Source organism: Sminthopsis crassicaudata, chromosome 2 (assembly GCF_048593235.1).
Source record: "Sminthopsis crassicaudata isolate SCR6 chromosome 2, ASM4859323v1, whole genome shotgun sequence".
Classification (NCBI taxonomy): Eukaryota; Metazoa; Chordata; class Mammalia; order Dasyuromorphia; family Dasyuridae; genus Sminthopsis; species Sminthopsis crassicaudata.
The window spans coordinates 35,601,576-35,619,079 of NC_133618.1; the positions used below are offsets into that span (position 1 = coordinate 35,601,576).

Consider the following 17,504-nt stretch of genomic DNA (forward strand, 5'->3'; position numbering starts at 1 on the left):
TGTTTTGTTGATTTTTTCATAGAACCAACTCTTAATCTTATTAATTAATTCAATAGTTTTTTTTTTATTTTCAATTTTATTAATCTCTCCTTTTATTTTTAGAATTTCAAGTTTCATGTTTGTCTGGTGTTTTTTAATTTATTCCTTTTCTAGCATTTTTAGTTGTAAGCCCAATTCATTGACCTTTTCTTTCTCTATTTTATGCAAGTAGGCCTCTAGAGATATAAAATTTCTGCTTTGGCTGCATCCCACACATTTTCATATAATGTCTTATTATTGTCATTTTCTTGGGTGAAGTTATTAATTATGTCTTTGATTTGCTGTTTCACCCAATCATTCTTTAGTATGAAATTATTTAGTTTCCAATTATTTTTCGTCTATTTTCCCTTGGCTTTTTATAGAATGTAATTTTCATTTCATCATGGTCTGAAAAGGATGCATTTACTATTTCTGCCTTACTGCATTTGATTTTAAGGGTTTTATGTCCTAATATGTGGTCAATTTTTGTATAGGTTCCATGAACTGCTGAGAAGAAAGTGTACTCCTTTCTGTCTCCATTTAGCTTTCTCCTAAGATCTATCTTATCATACTTTTCTAGTATTCTATTTACCTCTTTGACTTCTTTCTTATTTATTTTGTGGTTTGATTTATCTAATTCTGAGAGTACAAGGTTGAGATCTCCCACTATTATAGTTTTTCTGTTTATTTCTTCTTGCAGCTCTCTTAATTTCTCTTTTAAGAATTTAGATGCTGCACCACTTGGTGTGTATATGTTTAATATTGATACTGCTTCATTATCTATGCTACCCTTTATCAGGATATAATGCCCTTCCTTATCTCTTTTAATTAGATCAATTTTTGCTTTTGCTTGATCTGAGATGAGGATGGCTATCCCTGCTTTTTTGGCTTCATCTGAAGCATAGTAGATTCTGCTCCAACCTTTTACCTTTATTCTGTATGTATCACCGTGTTTCAGGTGTGTTTCCTGTAAACAACATATTGTAGTATTCTGGCTTTTAATCCAGTCTGCTAACTGCTTCCTCTTTATGGGGGAGTTTACCCCATTCACATTTATGACAAAAATGACTAATTCTATATTGCTTGCCATCCTGTTAACCCCTGCTTATGCTTTTCTCATTTCCTTCTTCCTTATCCTCCTTCCCAGTATTAAACTTGTGAGCACCACTTGCTTTTCACAGCCCGCCCTTTTTAGTATCCCTTCCCCATCTTAAAGTTCCTCCCCCTATTTTACCCCCTTTCCTCACAATTCCCTTCCCCTTAGCTTACTCCTTCCCTTTTCCCTTTTTCTCTTTCCCTTTTCAATGAGGTGGAAGGAGTTTCATCATAAATCAGATATGTCTATTGATACACATTATGTTCAATCCCCTCCTTTCTTTCTTTCAGATATAATAGGTCACTTTTGCCTCTTCATGAGATGTAGTACCACCACTTTACCCTTTTTTTATGATATAATTTCCTTTCCACCTCTAGTTTCTATAAGAAATTATACATGTGTTCTTTATATATCTTTATGACATAAATAAGTCCTCAAGATTTCTTTTTACCTTTTTAGAAATCTCTTGAGTTCTGTATTTGGAGATCAAACTTTTTGCATAGATCTGGTTTTTTCATCAAGAATAGATGGAATTCATTTATTTCATTAAATGTCCATCTTTTTCCCTGGAAAAAGATGCTAATTTTTGCTGAGTAAGTTATTCTTGGCTGTATACAAAGTTCCTTAGCCTTTTGGAATACCATATTCCAGGCCCTTTGCTCATTTAATGTGGACGCTGCTAGATCCTGGGTTATTCTGATTGTGGCTCCTCCATATCTGAATTGATTTTTTTCTAGCAGCTTGCAATATTTTTTCCTTTGTCTGATGGTTCTTGAACTTGGCCACTATATTTCTTGGTGTTTTGATTTTAGGGTCCCTTTCAGTAAGTGAATGATGAATTTTTTCAATGTCTATTTTACGCTCTGTTTCTAAAACGTCTGGGCAGTTCTCTTTGATAATTTCCTGGAAAATAGTGTCCAGGCTCTTTTTTTCCTCATATTTTTTCAGGGAGTCCAATTATTCTCAGGTTGTCTCTCCTGTATCTATTTTCCAGGTCTGTTGTCTTCCTAATAAGGTACTTGACATTCTTTTCCATTGTTTCATTTTTCTGGTTTTGCTTGACTGCTTCTTGGTTTCTCCTTGAGTCATTCAATTCTACTTGTTCGATTCCGATACACAATGATGTATTTTCTTCACTCACTTTTAAAATATCTTTTTGTAATTGTCCAATTGAGTTTTTAAGTGAGTTTTTTTCTTCTATGGAATTTTTTGCCATTTCATCAATTTTATTTTTTAGAGAGTTGTTTTCTTTTTCCAACTCACTAATCCTGTTTTCCTGAGTTGTTTAACTTTTCCAATTCACTAATTTTGTTTCTCAATGATTTGATTTCTTTATCCATTCTGTCTTTAAATGTGTGGAATGACTTCTCCAGACTCTCTTGCCAAGCTTCCCTTTCCTTTTCCAATTTCTATTCTAGCTCTCTTGTGAGAGCCTTTTTAATTTCCTCTAAGAGAGTTTTGTGTATTGAGGAGCAAATCATACCCCCCTTTGGGGATTCCTCTGGAGACATCTGTTTTTAGTCTCTTCAGCATTTGAAGTCTGCTCTCTATCCATATAGAAGCTGTCAATGTTAGAGCCTTTTTAAAATTTTTGTTCATTTTGTCAGGGCAGAATCAAAGAAAACAAACTGATAAGAAAAACAATTGATCTGCTTTTTGGGAGGGGGGAATGGAGCTGGATGGTGTTACTAGGCTTCCTCTACAGACTTCAGAAGACAGCAGCGAGGCACTAACAGGACAGCGATTGGCTGTGCTGCATCTGCGCTCGTGAGACTCTGAGGCTCTAAGAATGCTCTGAGTCACTCCAGGTGGGGGTGGGGGTGGGGGTGGCCAGGTCCCGAGAGACTCTAGCTTTTTGGGGTTTTATTCTTTACCTCCTGTGTTTACTGCTTCTCTTCTGGTCCTGGCTTGCTGTCAAGAAGGAATATCCACACTGGGGTAAAGGTCGTTCCACAGAAATGGTAGAAATTGCAACCCTCCCCTCTCTGGTCTGAGCAGTGTGAGCTGCCAGTCTCACTCTCGCTGCTTGCCCTCAGCCTGCACCCAGTCTGTTCATCTCCCCTGAGCAAAAACAGACCTTTTCTGGCGAATTTCAAAGATGGCTTCTGTTGGTAATTATTTCTGGGTTGTTTTTTTTTTTTTTTTGGTCAAGCATTAATTCTGAGGCTTGCCATGAAGTAAATTATGAGAGAAAACGCAGAGCTCAAGCAGCTGTGTGCCTCATCTCCACCATCTTGGTTGGAAGTCCACAATATGCTCTTTAACTATAAATTTCCCTCAGGATTCTGTCCTGGGTCCTCTTTTCTTATCCCTCCATGCTATTTCACTTGATGAAATATCAGCTCCCATGGATTTAATTACTATCTCTACCTTTCTTGCCCCAATCTTTCTACTGATCTCCAGTCTCTCATTTCCAATTATCTTTGAGACTTTTCAAACTGGATGTCTAATAGATATCTTGATCTCAATTTATACAAAACAAAACTAATTATTCTCCTAAAATTAAAAATCCTCCTCCTGGTCCCTCTAGAAACATCTAGGAATCACTCTAGATTTGTCACTTTCTCTCTCCCATATTCAAAATCTTGCCAAAGTCTAATACCTTTGCAACATATCTTGAGTCCCTTCTTATGTCCTCTGACACTGTGTCCATTCTATTTCAGGCTCTCAGAACCTCACATAGTATTATTACAAATAGTCTATTAGTGAATCTATCTTCCTAAGCTTCTCCCTATTCCAAATCCACTGCACTCATAATTCACAGGTTCCATTTGTATTTGAGTTTGATACAAATGAGGTACAGCACTCTGAGGTTACTTGATTTACCTTTTTCACACTGGTAGTATGTGACAGGGTTAGGATGTAAAATAGGTCTTCTTGGCTTCAAGGTTAACTTTTTTTACTCTTTATGTCACAAAGCCTCATTTCCCTTAATTAACCTTCAAATCATCTGGAAAACAAAACATGTCATGCATTCTCCAATTAATGTGCTTACATTCTATTATAGTTGAGAACAGAAAGAAATAAGCCAACATTATATAAAATTCTTAACAAACTCATAAAACTTAGACCCTTGATAGCTGAACCTTGAGTTAGGAAAATCTGAGTTCAAATTCAGGTTCAGACACTATTTGAATGACTCTCCAGTTGCCTCAAATATAAAAGAGGCATATTAGTAGCCCACACCTTTCAGGATTGTTGTGAGGATCAAATGAAATATTTGTAAAATGCTTAGCACACTAATTAGTATATAGTTGTGCTTTAATAAATGTTGATTATTTCTAAACAACCAGTTTTGAATTGGGGTAGTGACACTTTCACTGCTCAGACTCTTGCCTCAGGGCAATTGTTAATCTGGACATCGAGGTTCTTAGCAGGGCATCCCCTGCAGCCAGGCTGTAGGGACCAGAGTCACTTCCATTGGGGAACTATTTCCCAGAGCACTCCCGTACCTGGCCACTATTGTAGCTGGTTGACAGGCTGTCCATCAACCTATATTTGTTCTGCAGAGAAAGCTAGTAACCTCCTAGACCTGAAGGTTTTAAAAAATTAGTAAAAAAAAAAAAATTAAAAAGACGGTTGGTAGCTTCTATACAGAAAGAGAACAGGTTTTCAATCCTACAGAGACTAATAGCAGACAGCCTCCAGACAATTAATGGTCCCCAACACAAAAGGCTCTCCTAGAAGAGACTATTAAAAATCTTAAAAGAGAGCTAGAAGAAAAATAAGGAAAGGAAAGAGAAGCTATGCAAGAGAGTAACAGCTTCCTGAAAGGTGAACTGGAAAAGGTAAACAACTTCCTGAAAGGTGAATTGGAAAAGGTAAAAAACTTACAGGAAGTGCAGGGAAACAGAATTTGTGAATTGGAAAAGGTAAAAAACTCCCAGGAAAGTAGAATTTGTGAATTAGAAAAAGAAAATAACTAAAAAAAAAAAAATCAGTAAAATGGAAAAAAAATCCCATAGAGCAAAACAACTCATTTAAGAATCAAATGGGAATATACAAAAAGAAGGGAAAAAAAAGCTAATGAAGAAAATAACTCATTAAAAATCAGAACTGAACAAATAGAAACGCATGATTCCCTGAGACATCAAGACTTAGTCAAGCAAAACCAAAAAAATGAAAAAAAAGAAAGAAATATTACATATCTACTTGGAAAAACAACAGACCTGGAAAATAGATCTAGGAGAGATAATCTGAGGATTATTGCACTTCCAAAAAATTATGATGTAAAAAAGAGCCAAGATACTATTTCACAGGAAATCATCAAAAAGAACTGCCCAGAAGTAACAGAACCAGAGGGAAAATAGGCATCGAAAGAATTCATCAAACACCTTCTGAAAAAGACCCTAAAACCCCCCCCCAAAACCCCAAAAAACAAACTCCACGGAATATTGTGGCTAAACTTCGGATCTATCAGACTAAGGGAAAAAATATATATTACAAGTAGCCAGGAAAAAACAATTCAAATACCAAGGTGCCACAATAAGGGTCACCCAAGATCTGGCGGCATCCACACTAAAGGATTGAAGGGCCTGGAATCTGATATTCTAAATTAAATACAATATATGTATACATGTCCAAACAGTTGTCAAACTTCTTTTCTTTAATAAGCCAGGAAAGACTTAAGCACCAATCCTTGTTTTACCTTGAAAATTTTTTTCTCTGGCTGAGTGATGATAACAGGCTCCTTGTTTACAAGAGTGATAGCCACTGTTCTATTATCTCAAAACTTTCCAAACTTTCAATCTATGTTTTTTTTTTTTTCACCTTCTCTCCCCCTTCCTGCCAGACGCAGAGGAAGAGAAAGAGAAAAAAGATTTTCTTGAGAAGCCCAGAATTAGTTCCCAAATAACCAACATATTCTGAGCCACTCTGAAAGAATTACTACTCTGAATGAATTCCAACTCCCAACAATTCAGCCTGAACACAGAGGCTGAATTCTGGTCTCTTATGAGCTTGCTAACTTTTAACACAGAACAAAAGCAATGCAAAGCAGACATACATACATAGACAAATGCAAAACTCTATTTTTATCTTTTACATATGGATTTAAGTCTGATATACCCAAATAGTCCTGGGATATAGATCCTCCCAGTTTTCTTCCCTTTTTTATCTTGGAAGTTCATTCCAGTCTTGAATTCCCTACCTAACTTCCTGATACAAATTATTGGACTGCTTCTATCCCATTTTACCTCCTTGGAGCCAGTCCAGGTTTTGGTGGAGGCCCTTTATTGCCCTCATGCTAAGGCAGAGATTCTTAATTACCCTCACCCCTTTGAAGCAGTCCGAGAGCTTCCTCAGGAAGGTCCTTTATCATTGGGGTGGACAGCAGTCCACACAAAAAACAAATTTAGGAGGGCTAACCCCTCAGGGTCTCCTTCCACCCAGCCAATGGATCCCCAGACCCCCAGGAGCATTATCTCAAGTTTACACTCCTACGTATCTTTCAGGCTGCAAATGCCGGCCATCAGGACTCTACTTCCTTCAGTCTTCAATTCTGCTTTCCACTGAGTATCCCTGCCTTGGTTATTGTCTAAGAGGGGAGGGAGGCTGCTCGCCCAGAGCCATAGACCATGGAGAAAACTACTGTGTGGGTGCCTGCTCTTATCTGGGGTGCACACAGCCATTTCCCTCAAAGACTCCATCTTGGAGAGCCCCCAACTGTGAGGGATGTAGAAGACCCTTACTCAAAATGACTACTCAGGGATCATTCAGTAAAAAGCAGAAAAGTTTTTTTTTTATAGAAAACCTCTGGAGGATGAGCCTTCCCATCACAAGATAAGAAAGAGAAAGCCTGTGGCAGGAGGGCTAAGGAAGTAGTAAAGATACACAGCTTTTAAACAAGAGATTACATCACAAGTAAGAGAGCATTGAGAAGGGGAGGGGGAGGCATCTAATTGGGTTTTGCTATTTGGAGAGATTGGAATGGAAGGTTTCTGTATGGAAGGTTTCTGTTTCCCTGAAATCTCCTGATTTCTAGGAAACAGAAAGTCAGGCCTTCAAGCTTAATCAAGCAGCGAGTGTTCAAGCTAATAGACTAAATATCGAGGAATGCCAAATACTGATAAATGTCATCAGCTCAGGTTAAGTAAATATATTTATAACTAGCCAAAGCTAGTTATATGAGCCTGCAATATTATACAGATCATGGGGAAAACACAGAAATAATGAAAATAAAATATAGAAAAAAAATTCATACATTCCTGTAAGTTCTTCAGCTCATCTGTCTATTCCACATATGACTGTCAAACCCTGGGCAAGTCCCTTAATGCCAATTCTCAGCTAAAACAAAAACAACCCCCCAAATATCCAATTTTCTAATACTCATAATGATATTAAAAATACTAACATATCAGACATTAATATGTGGCAGATACTTTTTAAGTATGATCTTATTTGAATGTTACAACTACTGTGGAAGGCGTGTGTTGGTACCATCTCCATTTTACACATAAGAAAATCAAGAAAAATAGAGTTTAAGTGACTTGTCCATCTATGTGGTTGTTATACAAGGTCTTTTTGATTCCAAGCAACATCTGGAATGCATTTGCTAAATGCTTTGTGACAAAGCTAGGCAAATTTTAGTGAAGGACACTTTTTAAAACGTTCTATTTGATTCCACTTGAAAAGAAAAAGAAAAGGAGGAGGAAGAAAAAGAAGAGGAGAAGCGAAAGAAGAGGAAAAGAGAAGAGAGGGAGGAGGAGAAGAAAAAAGAGGGAAAGGAAAAGATAAGGAGAGGGAGAGGGAGGGAAGGAGCAGGAGGACTTCACTAGTAGATGAAGCAGGGAGGGTTTGTGGGAGGCAGGAAAAGGGAAGAGAGGAAGGAGAGCAACAAGGAGAGGAAGGGGGAGGGGGAAGAAAAGCAGAAGGAGAATGAAGGAGAGTGGGGGACCAAGTAGGGGGAGGAGGGAGAGAAAGAAGGGGAGAGGAGAAGGAGAAGAATAAAATGAGGAGATATAATAATAATTTGGGAATTCTTTGTGTCAGTCATATTTAATTGACCTGTTTCAAAATTATCTACTCAAATATATCTTTCAATATGGCAATGTGAAGAGGTTTTATTGATGATGTCCTTGGCCTGGGGAAGAAAACAAACAAACACACTCTAATGAAGCACCTGAATAAATTGATTCTAGCAGCAAAAATTGGTAGAGGGATTTTAGCAATGATAAATTGCTAGTGCCTTAGGCAGAATATGAATTCAGCTCTTCCTGACTCCAAATGAAACATTAAAATCATAAGTATTTTGATTTTTCAGGAAATATGTATATGCAAATACTTTTAGAAAAGTTGAGAATCTCTCCTATGAGCATTTTACACCAAAGAATGAGTATATGTATATTCATCATTTTTTAAGATGGTTTAAAGAAAATGCTTAAATGATATCGGTTCTCCTTATCAAAGATTCTGAAGCTAAAGGAAAAGAGAGACTAGCTGGTCCAAAAACTTTATTTGACAGATGACAAAACAAGGCAAAAAGTTCTTATATTTGCCAAACTTTACAGAGCTGGAAAGAATTAGGAGTAGCACTTTCAACCAGGTATTGCTTAGTCAAACTCCTACAGTATTTTCATTGTCATTTTGTAGATGCACACACACAAATAGACACACACCAACACATATACACACATATGTGCACAGACACTCACACATGTCTCTTGAGATAATATTTTCAGTAATAATATTGGGACAGATGGATGGATAAGAGAGATAAACATATTATAGACTTATAGGTGATTGATATAAATGTTATAATATTTGTATATTTATATGAATAATTCTAAATATATCAATTCCTTGAATACATAATATATATATGTATATATGTGTATATATACATATATATGATTTGAATGCAGCAAATTCTTGCTTAAAATAATTATAAAATCAGGAACTGTTACAGTTGAAAAACTGAGTGATATTTTACATAATATATACAATTTGTAGATAAAGAAACTGAGATCCAGTGAGATTAAGTAACTTGTCTATGATCTTTCAGTTAGGAAGAAACAAATCTGGAAATAAAACGGAGTAATGTATTTCTTGTGATGGAGTCCATAAAAAAACCCAAAAAACAAAAAACACTGAATCTCAGGAGTAAACCAATATTTATTAAGCCCGTACTACATACCAGTGCAGAAGCACTGGGGATAGCGATGCCAACCAGAGACTTAGGAGTTTAGGAGTTAATGGGGGAAGGGTAACACACAAAAGAAAAGTTCTAAGGGGGAAGGCACAAGGTAAGATAATGTGGTGATAAAAGTTCTGTGGTGGAAAAAAAGTCCTTTGTACATGATGTAAGTATTTCTAATACTCAACATGCCTCAGCTGTGCAAAATTGATCTTCCAGTACTATTGCTGTTACAGTAGACAATGTTCTCTTGATTCTTGTCAATCCCCTCTTCATAGTTTCATACAAGTCTTTCCATATTTTTTGTCCTGATCGTTTATCATAATTTATTCAGACATTCCTCAGTTGATGGGTATTTCCTCAACTTTCAATTCTTTGAAACCACAAAGAGCTGTTCTATGTAAGTTCTTTTTCCTTTTCCTCTAAGTACTTTGGTAAACATATCTAAGAGACTTATGGTTGGTTCAAAAGGTATACACAGTTTTATGAATTGTTGTGACTAATTCTAGATTACGAAATTGTTGGATTGTTTTGTAGTTTCACCAATAGTAAATAAGTGTCCCAAATTGTTGACATTCAATCCAAAACTTCTCATTTCCCATTCAATAATGTTGGCCATTATGATCAGTGCCTGCTAATATCTCAGTTGTTTTAACTTATATCTCTCTAATCAGTCATTATTTAGAGCATTTTTATATAACTATTTGTAGTTTGACTAGCAATTGGGGAATTACTTGTATTCTTATATTTATTTTTTTTCCTCCGAGTCAATTGGGGTTAAGTGACTTACCCAGGATCATACACCAAGAAGTGACTTCAGGATTGGTGGTTACCCACTGTGCCACCTAGCTGCCCCTCTTATAATTGCTTTTTTCAAAAAAAATTATAGATAATATTTATTGGCTAGAATTATAGAATGGATCTTAACTTATTCATCTGTAAAATTAAGAAGCTGTATCAGATTATCCCTAACTGTACTTAAAAAGAAAAAAAGGAAAATATTGCTATGTGCATAGAAGACATTAGGACACGATTTAATACAAAACAATAACTTTTCATTATCAGAAAACCTGTATAATAAATATTACATATTTCTTCAAAGCAGCCTGCATTTTCTTTGCTTTCTTGTTGATTTTCCTTTGCTCTATACTGTGTACTTTTTACTTTATTTTCCCCCCTCTATCCCCACTGCTCTAAAGAAAGCTACAATTAAACACAGATATCTATAATCACACACACACACACACACTCACACACACACAAACACACATACACACACATACTCATACACATTCACATATATTTAAGACCATACTATGATTATTTCCACCTGTCATCTGTTTCTCAGGGACTGGGTAGCATCTTCCTTCATAGGTCAATTTTTTCCCCACGTTTATAAATCAGCTCATTATTTCTCACACAATAGCAGTATTCTAACCCAATTACATCCTGAGAGATTGTCCATGAAAGTTTTCCCCCCCAATTTTCTACAGTCCTTTTTTTCTTGACTACATAGGTTTTATTTATTCTACAACGTAACTTAAAACAAAACTATCCTTTTTAGACTTTGAATGGGAATGATTGGATGAAGTATTTCTCAACATTGTCACATGATCCCTGTTTCCAGAACTGGGACCTTGGGGAGGTCATTTGATCTCTGGAGGAATGAAATTTGAACCTGAAGATACAGGAAGTTGCAGGAAGTGACATGACCTGTGGGAGGAAGTCAACATTTGTTGGAATACACGGGAGAGCTGCTGAAATACATGGGAGCTGCCTAACAGTGGCTTCTTGAAGATCCAACCCAGAATGAATCTCCTCTTGTGAAAGCATAATACAAGGAAACTGAGAGGCAGTTGTTGTTCTCTTGTAATGCTTGACAAACTGAGCAAGACAGAGATTAGAGAGTATTCAATACAGAATTTATTAAATGGAGAGATTTACTGGGACCAGTGGATCCATGTTGGTCCCAGGGCTGAACGAGACTATTATTTCAAAGAATCCAGCCCTGATTATCGGATACAGCATTCTTTTATGGGATAACAATGACATAATGGGGGAGGTACCTGTGTGGGGCTTAACTAATTGGGGGGAGGCACCTAGGATGACATAGCGGAAGCTACTGGAGAGGCTCCTGATATTCTATAGATGTCTAAAATGGATAAAGACCTTTATCCCATTAAACATCAAGAGGGAATAAGTATAGCCTAAGGTTTAAGATGTAAGACCCTTATCCTATCAAACATTAAGAGGGAATGGTTATAACTTGAGGCAGAGTAACTGAATAGCACAATTAGGGAAACTGGGTCAGGACATTAAAAGAAAACTGTGGCATAACACTCTGACATCTCTAAGAAGCCGTTGCATTGTCTGACTTCTTTCTTCTTCCCTCTTGACTCCAATTTATCTCAATCCCAGTCTGCAACACCTGTGTCAGCAAAGGCTGCCTTGCAAATCCTTCTGATGTTATGATCCACAGCTGTGGAGGCTCTCGGGGAAACGACCTGTCCCTTAACAAACATTGGTGACCATTGGTCAAGGATGGTTATGTCCTTTTAGTCTATCCAATGAGTAGGCTCGAGTCTTTTGCTTTTACACCTTGGACAAGCTGGAAGCTGGCCAGGTTCCAGGAGTATATGGCTGAGTTGGGATGGCTCCCAGATGTGTGTCTGGGCCTCAACCTGCAGGGATTAAATGTACCTGATGATGTCTCTGATTAGTTAATTGTGAAGGGGCACCTAACTTGTCCCACACAACTTCAACAAAGATCTCCCTTTCTGGCCCTGATAGCCTGAATTGTAAACATAATGAAGCTGCATCTGCAGCCAGGCTGTATAAATACTGCCTTGGCTTGAGACCTTCCTGATGTCATCCTGAAAGACAAAGGCTGTGAAGCCTGGGGCCCCACCCAACTGAAGAGATGCTGAGGTGTGAAGCTCAGGTGTGAAGTTGAGTTGTGGAGCTGAGGTGTAAACTCAGCCTGCTTGTATCAATTGTGTTTGCACTTGCTTGCTCAAAGGATAGATTATTCCTTAAAGGTTATCTCTAGATAACTTTTGTCCTTGTACCCTGTCTGGGCACTGATAGGCCTCTAATAAATGTCTTTTGATTTTTCATTTTTGTGTAAAAGTCTAGAGAGTATATTATTGAACTTGAAATGCTTTAAGTTGGCTGGTGTGTACATCTTACATGAGGTATTTTTTATAGTGCCCAGAGGAACCTTGTGAGTTCTATTAAATAATATTGTAAAAGTTATGTTTCAGTTTAATGTTTCTTTTGCAATTTTTTTAGATTGAGATGGAATTGCTCTGAGAAGACTTCCATAGACTTCAACAGACCTTTTTTTGTGCAGCAAGATAACTGTATAAATATGTATACATATATTTTATTTAATGTATACTTTAACATATTTAACATGTATGGGACTAGCTACCATCTAGGGGAGGGATGAAGGGAAGGAGGGGAAAAGCTGAAACAGAAGTTTTTGCAAGGGTCAGTATTGAAAAATTATCTGAGCATAGTTTTGTTATATAAAAAGTTATAATAAAAAAAAGAAAAGAAATTTTATCCACATTTACACTGCACATTTCCACAATGCTAATTGGAACAAACAGGTATTATTATCGGACAACCAACTGCCACTAAAATGTCTATGGAAATGAGAATAAACAGATATCTTTATTGGAATATGAGAGTCATTTTCCCAATCACCTCCCAATCCCTTAAAGTTTTGTCTGTCAAGTACCACAAAAAATACAGTGATAACCCAGAACTGGTAAAGAAAACAGGGAATTATCAAATACCCTGGTTTAGAAACCCAGATGATAACAACAGGCTGTTGCCTAGGCTGTCCTACTTGCTTCTTTTATATCTCAAGAGTTAGAATTAAGAAAACCCCTGAGATTTTGTCTGAGGCCTGAACCTGCCTAGAGCATAGTAATGATATAAGTTTTTACTTCTATAAGTTCAGGATTGTAGTAACATATATTTCACATATTATATATGTAGTTATACATATTACATATATTATATAAATGTAACATATGAAAAAAAAATATATATGTCAACATCTACCCACCCCAGAAACTTAGGAGATATTCCTCCCATAATACTGGTTAGCTTCTCCACAGACTATACTCAGGCATCAGTAGGCAATCATCCTCTAAAAGGGCCTGCAATTTGTATTGTATTGTATTTGTATTTGTATTTGTATTGTATTGTATACAACCACAAGTTATATAAATAAGTTAATAAAGTCATTGTATCTCCCTGACAGGAGGTGGGTCTAGAGAACAAAGCAGGAAAAATCATCCATATACTGATGGTTGGATCCCCAGAAGGTTGGAGAGATTGAAGATTTCATTGTCAACTGAATGATAAAGATTATTGGGAAATCTCAGAAACCCTCAAAGAAGCAAGTTCACATGTATTATTCCCCTTTCAAGGTGAGAGCAAATAAAAACTGGTTTCCAGGTGGTTGAGAGGGGGGAAAAGCAGAGGAAAAATCAACTGAAAAATTGGATGCCTCTGGAGGAATACAGGACATTGGCAGATCCCAAAAAACTAATAAGCCCAAGATCTTGAACAAATGGATAAACCTGTTTCCTATTAAGAGTAAACTGTTGTGATTTGAGCACTGTTAGGATAGAGATTTTGCAAGAGGAGTCTAGTCCTGACTGGAACTATTGGGGTATAAATGTTTGACTAAACACTGGCCAAGACTTAGTTCTTGACTAATACACATTCAAACTTCCCTCGTTAACTAAGGTTCTCCTCAATGTGTAGGACTGGTGTTAGGTGAATGATTAGTCAAAATTGTAGAATCAATCAAACATTATAAAAAAAGATACAATTTGTTTTGTGTTAGAATTCTTACAAGGTGCTAAAACACAAAAACCTGTGTCCAAAATGCAACCAAGGCAAGAACTGGGCCTCAGAATGTAGATTGACCCAGGGAAATGAAAGGTGGGGCCCAGCTCTAAGACATCTAATAAAAAACAGGTGGTGCATGATGGCAGCAGAGGTTATACCTTTTAGAAGTTCGGGACTCTGATGTGATCAATTAGCAAAAAAATAAAAAATAAAAAAAAAATAAGATGGGAGAAAGGGATTACATGATCAATCAACGTTAAAGCAATCAGGTGGCAGAAAGGGATTACAATTGGGGAAAATACAGGCTTTTTTTTACTCAACAGAAGAGCAGTGTCTAGTGCAAGCAGCTCCAGCATAATGAGCAGCTCCAATGTAATTGCCAGGTGATGAGATGAAATTTAGAAAGTGGTAAATAGAAGTGACTAGATAGGTTAGCTGCTTGGGAGGAAAGGTTTGCTTGTATCTCTACAATTGGAGAAAGAAACAGATGGGTATCAACAAGCGGTATTCACCTTGTCCATCAGAAAGAGACAGAAAAAAGAGAAAAACCTCAAAACAAAGGAGAAGACCTAAAAACATCCAGTAGAAGCCTTGGTTGCATTTTGGACACACACAGGTTTTTGGGTCTTCTCTCACCCTCCTTTCTCACTCTACCTCTATACCTACATTGGGCTTTCAGATGTTCTATTTTTCCACACTGAAAGCATCAGCGAGTCTCTCTAGAAGTCCCTTGCCAAGAGAGATGCTGTCTTCCCATGTTCATCATAATCTGGGTATGATAAGCACTTGTGCCCAATGTGGCATAGCATCTTATAATCTCCTCTAAAGGAACATATTTGTGTAGTCTCCATATAATTCTTCTGCATATCTCATTAGCATTTTCCTTAGCCAGTTGTCTTATCATAATTCTTATAAGCTGCATTTTCTCCAATGATTCTAGTGACAGCTGTTTGAAAACATCCCACAAAATCCCAAAAGATTCATTGGGACTTTGCTCTATTTTTGTGAAGGTTTCCCCTCGATCTTTTCCTGGGAGGGTACTCTAAGCTTTGATTGCAGTAATAGCAATTTGTTCATAAGCTGGGGTAATTCATCTGGTGATTTGTCTGCATACTGATCTTCACCTGCTAGTTGGGCAAAGGTGACCTGTATGTTAACTCCAATTTGCTTATTACTTTGGGCTTGAATCCTATATAATTCAGATTACTCCAAAATTCACAATAAGTTTTGTCCAGGTTCTAAACATGTCCTTGCTATGGATTTCCAATCACTAGGGGTTAAGATTTCATAAGCCAAATTCTCTAGCTTTCCATTGAACTGCTAACCTGAAATAACAAAAGAATAAAATAATTAAATCCGTGTGTGTGTGTGTGTGTGTGTGTGTGTATGTATGTATGTATGTTTGTAACGGGAGTAATATCACTGATATTGAAATAATTCACTCAAGAAACATTCACTCTCAATCATATATTAATTTTTATATCAATTTTTGTCCTGAATATATCCCTTATCTATCTCTAAATTCATCTCTGGTAACAAAGGAGCCAGCTTCCCCCAAAAAAGAGTAATTGGCCCTTCTCTTCTGAAGGCAGAGGGCAGCCGAATAGTAGTTTTTATCAGATTTCCAATTTCACATATAGCACGTATTTCATTTTGTATTTCTATACTCTAGCCAATTACATTAAAAAAAGACACAGCTAAAGAAATGAACATTTGAAAAATGGAAAATATTTATTAAAAGTAAAGAAATTACAATTAATAACAAAGTGAGATGAGAAAAATAGATAATATAAAGGAAATAAAAAATATTAAAGAAAGGAATGGGGGAGAGGCAGGCAAGATGGTGGAGAGGAGACATGTCCTCTCTTAAGCTCTCCCATATTCCTCAAATTAACCATAAATTGAGGCTCAGGACTGGTTTTAGAATGACAGACCCCACAAATATTTGAAGTGTAACAAATTTCCAGCAGAAGATAATTTGGAAGCTCTTCAGAACAGGCCTGTTTCAATTAGACACAGAGGGAAGTAGGTCAAGCTAAGGCCACCTCAGGAAAATGCAAGCACAGGCAATGCAGAGACCTAGGGCAGATTGGTCTGAGCAAGGAAGAATGTACCAAGAGGAATCTACAGCAGTGTTGGTTACTCTGTCCTGTTTGCAAGCCAGTAGATCAGCAGATTAGCTGTAAAATAATCCCACACAAATACAAGAGGAAAAGCGTGAGCACCTAAACCCCAGAATAAGGAAACAAAGGAATATTACACATCGGTCTTCTGGAGGAGTAGAGAATAGTCAAATAACCTTGACATACATGCTTCTTTCACCTAAAAAGGAAAGAAATTTTGGCTTCAGTAAATTCAGGTTGTATGGAGGATAGTCTTCCTACTTTCCTCCTCCAATTCTGGTAACAGTTCACCAGTCTTGGTTTTCACATCTTCTGTCTGCATACACTGACAAGCTTCTTCTGTGGCTTGTTACTCATTGTCCTGAATGTCCACATGAATCCCATGGACTGGCTGCAAAGTATCTTGATTTTTGGAATACACCTAGACTTCTTTCAACTCTAAAGAAAAAAACAATTTGGGCTTCAGTAAAAGCAGAGGGTATGGAGCAAAGGCCTATCATGTTTCTCCTCTAATTTCAGTAACAGTTTATCTATCTGGGTTTCCATGTCTTCCAACCTCTGTATACACTGACAGAGTTCACAGATGAGAAACGCTCCTAGAATGGCTTCTTCTTCATTGTCCTCAATGTCCACATTAATCACATGCACTGGCTTCTGAGTCTCCTGATGCTTGGAATTTACATGTTCTACTACCTTGTCATAGACTCTCTTTTCACAGGTAATGATGAGATCAAACTCATCCCTGCAGTTCTGGAACCTCTCTGGCTGGGGCTTGATTCTCTTATTTCTGCTCAGCATGTTCAAAACCCCATTGCTTCTGTAGAGTTCTTGGTCTTTCTTAATAAGATCATTGTACATCTGATGATATGTCGTTTTGAAATCATAGACATTAGGCTGGTCTACTGTGGGTCCCGGAAGTTTGACACAAGTTGCTGTTCCAAAAGATCTGACACAGAATCCTCTTTTTTTGAGGACACTGTGAGCCTCCATGCTCCGGTTCTGGTTATTGGAGCACACCACAGCCACTTTCAGAGAAGAAGACAGCATGGTAGTGGTGAAAGTAAGCAGAAGGACAAAGTTGGTGAAAGTAGCAGAAAAGAGGAGATTGGGGGATCCAGTGGACAGCTAAAGCAACAAACAATCTCAGCTGGTCAAGCAGAACAGAGCTGCTCCTGCAGACAGGCTAAATAAATAGGTACCTTGGTTTGAGACCTTCCTGACTGGAGGGCCAAAGTTGGGGAAAGCAGCAGTGAAAAGGAGA

The 17,504-nt window shown here is 37.3% G+C and overlaps 1 pseudogene; it reads right to left on the reverse strand.

Annotated features, from left to right (window-relative positions):
- Positions 1-16,705: 16,705 nt before the first annotated feature.
- On the reverse strand, positions 16,706-17,290 carry LOC141554124 (RNA polymerase II subunit A C-terminal domain phosphatase SSU72 pseudogene; annotated as a pseudogene).
- Between the last annotated feature and the right edge of the window lie 214 nt (positions 17,291-17,504).